This window comes from Odontesthes bonariensis, chromosome 21 (assembly GCF_027942865.1).
Source record: "Odontesthes bonariensis isolate fOdoBon6 chromosome 21, fOdoBon6.hap1, whole genome shotgun sequence".
Lineage (NCBI taxonomy): Eukaryota > Metazoa > Chordata > Actinopteri > Atheriniformes > Atherinopsidae > Odontesthes > Odontesthes bonariensis.
The window spans coordinates 12,380,992-12,384,579 of record NC_134526.1 but is presented as its reverse complement, the minus strand read 5'-3'; the positions used below and the strand labels follow the sequence as shown (position 1 = coordinate 12,384,579).

General features: G+C 37.4%; 1 long non-coding RNA gene across 1 annotated transcript; it reads left to right on the top strand.

Moving 5' to 3' along the window:
* Nucleotides 1–1,155: 1,155 nt before the first annotated feature.
* Nucleotides 1,156–3,132, top strand: LOC142371978 (uncharacterized). The gene is made up of 3 exons (XR_012768156.1): nt 1,156–1,313; nt 1,921–1,983; nt 2,402–3,132. It is a non-coding gene; the product is annotated as an uncharacterized LOC142371978 (long non-coding RNA).
* Nucleotides 3,133–3,588: the final 456 nt, after the last annotated feature.

Below are 3,588 nucleotides of genomic sequence, written 5' to 3'. Positions count from 1 at the left end.
TGTTGCATGTTAGGACAAATGTTTTTCTTTATAAAAACCATTATCAGTATGTGTAATGAGAGTAATTACAATGTAGAGTAAATTGTAGCTAGTGGCCGTCTAATGTGCACCAGGTTTGCGATTTCACATATAACTCTGACAATGTTTAAATCCAGGCTGAAAACAGTTCTATTTAGCTGTGCATATGACACCTGAAAGTATTTTATCTGCACTCTTCACTTATAAATTAATTAATGATTATTTTGAATGGGTTTAATTTTTATTATTATTTTTTATTTTTATTATTTTTTATTTCTTTTTAATGATTTTATTGCCTTCTTGTGTAGCTGTGAAGTACTTTGAATTGCCTTGTGTATGAATTGTGCTCTATAAATGAAATTGCCTTGCCTATAATAACCTTTTGAATGTGTTGCAGAGCTTGGTACTAATTACTTTTTTATGTTTTAGATACTGATACAGCATACCACTGTTTGTAAAGGTTATGCACTAAGATGTTGATGTGGTAAAATGCGTTTGTCTTAGATTTTTCTTTTCAAGTCTTTTATGAAAAATATATAGAAAAAATAGTATTCTAACTTGGAGTCGTATTGCCAGCTACTAGCATGTCTTTGCTTTGCTGAAGTGTTATGTGCAGTCAGTATGTAAAGAGCAATGTACACACTTAAGACGATCCAGACTCTTTTCACGTCTTGTTCCGCGATGGTGGAATGACCTACCGAGCGCTACCAGAACAGGGGCGTCCCTGAATATCTTCAAGAAACTCTGGAAGACCCTCAGAGATAATCTCATGTCCTAGCACTGACCCTGTACTTCCCTCTATGCCTGCACTGTATTTGTACACTATCACCCTGTCCCCTTTGGAAAGTGGTTTCCTTCTATGTAGCTTATTAGCTTTGATGTTAGCTGTAATGTTATATCCTCATTTCTGAGTCGCTTTGGATAAAAGCGTCTGCTTAATGCAGAAACATAGCATAAACAATGTGGAAATATGGCAGTTAGCCTATGCCTACCTCATGTTTTAATATCATAAGGAAAGCACTAGATTTAATGAATTTTAAAAAAAAAAAATGTTTGGGTTTTTGGATATTTATGTTGCATGTTAGGACAAATGTTTTTCTTTATTTTTAAATAACCATTATCATTATGTGTAATGAGAGTAATTACAATGTAGAGTAAATTGTAGCTAGTGGCCGTCTAATGTGCACCAGGTTTGCAATTTCACATATAATAACCTTTTGAATGTGTTGCAGAGCTTGGTACTAATTACTTTTGTATGTTTTAGGTACTGATACAGGATACTACTGTTTGTAAAGGTGAGTAAAGGTATACACTAAGATGTTGATGTGGTAAAATGCGTTTGTCTTAGATTTTTCTTTTCAAGTCTTTTATGAAAAATATAGAAAAATAGTATTCTAACTTGGAGTAGTATTGCTAGCTACTAGCTTGTCTTTGCTTTGCTGAAGTGTTATGTGCAGTCAGTATGTAAAGAGCAATGTGGAAATATGGCAGTTAGCCTAAGTGACAACACAGTGTGTATATGTATATATGTTATATATTGAATTGGTAGTACTCTGTGACCGACTAATGGAAGGAAGTGTCAAAAGCGGTTTGTTGTGCATAGGTGTGATGGTGGAGTTTGAATGTATGAAGTACTAATGGTAGGATTGTTACACAAAGTACTTAGAATTCATTATAAGTATTGATGTTTAGCAAAAAAGTATAGTGTAAGCAAAAATATTTCATGTCTTCACCATGAATAAGTGAAATGCCATGGTCACACTGAATAAAGTTATAGACCAGTACATGATATATACATAGTCAAATAATTTGTGGTTGATATTTAAGAAATGTCATTTTTGAGATGCGTGTTGTTTTTTTGGGAAAAGGGTCAAAGTGTACATTTCCACGCGTGTATTGCAGATGGGACGTTCCAAAAAATCTGCGGCTGCAAAGAAGAGACTGGCTGATCGTGAGCTCTCAGAGGTGGTTTTTCACACGTCTACAATTTACCACTGATTGACAGGGTCTGGTGCAAGGAATAGTTGTGTTAATAGCACTAACTCAAGGAAAACAGGCAGCTATGCAAAATAAGTGATGTCACTTGTAAATTTATTTATTTAATTACATTAAATAAATTTACAAGTGACATTGTAATTTTCCCCTTCTTAGGGAATAATGCAATCTCAGTGCTATGCAATCTTTTACTTGTTTTTTTTTTCTCCTACAAAAAGCAGCACATGCCAGTTGATGTAGTGAGGTGTAAAAACAGTACGTGAGGTTGTGTATTGACTGTAGGAAAATTCAAATGAGATGTCGGAGGGCGTGATGTATTATGTGCTTAAAAACAGCAAGAATGAGGTGTGTTATGTGTAAATAACGCTGTTCAATTTGTGTGTTGCAGGTGTGTTCCACCAAAAGAGCAGCGACTGGCACCCAGGATGACTTATGGTCTCCTGGAAGCAAGGTTGGGCGTCCTTGCACCTGGAAAGCCCAAACATCAAGCTGGCCTGAAAAGGCGTATGACTTTGATGTTCATGACTTTGATGTTCAATACAGAAATGTTCAATACAGAAATGTTCAATACAGAAATGTTCAATACAGAAACGTTGCAGACTCCCCACTCTCAAACTCTCAAACAAGTGCTGAAAAGTTCTCTAACAAGTCTCAAACAAGTGCTGAAAAGTTCTCTACCAATTTGCAAAAAACTTCTTTCCAAACTGAATCTCCAAGCTCTCTCTCTCTTGACTGTGCTATCAAGCTATCTTCAAATAATGCATCTTGCATGAATGAACCCAATGTTACTAATGAGTGTGTTACTTTGACTCAGCCTGATTTTCCAGAGAGGTCTTTCCTGACGGGCTCCTTTCATCAAGGTGATGTGCGTTTTGGTAACGTGGGCAACAAGCAGTGCGGTGCCATCAGTCTGACAGCTGTTCTGAAATCCAAGATGAAGAACGTTTGGACCTGGGAAACTGGAGATCTGGATGATGTTTTAATAAAAGGAACTCTGTTGTACAAGTCTATGAGTGCACATGAACAAATCAGAGACCATGTTGAAGGAAGGGGTTACATTGCTGTGTCAGAATTGCCTAGACAACACAGGGTGTGGAATTGTGATTTTGCATTAAACTTTGGAGATTCTTACACTGGGTTTGTGTGTGTTGACAATTATGATCCTGCTTTATGTGATGTGGCTTTGCCTTTTGATGAAGCACTGCAGCGCGCACTGTTCAGTCATGATGCTTGCTTGTTGACTATTTGTGGAAATACTTGTGCCATCGTGAATGGAGAGACCAGATTTGCCTTTGTTAATTCTCATGCAAACACCTGGGTTAATCACAAAGGTCAGAGGGTAAGTTGTGTTTCATACTTTAGCTCCGCACAGTCACTGGTCAGCTTTGTGTATGATTATGCACAATCGTTTGGCGTAAGTACACCACGGTTTGAGGTAACAGGAGTGAGTGCTGCGGTAACCAGAACTGGCAATGAACGGCGATCACAGAACGACACATCCCGAGGTAACACAGCTACGTTGACACATGCAAAGGTACGTCAGCTGTACAGCGATGTGGTAACAGGATCAAAAGG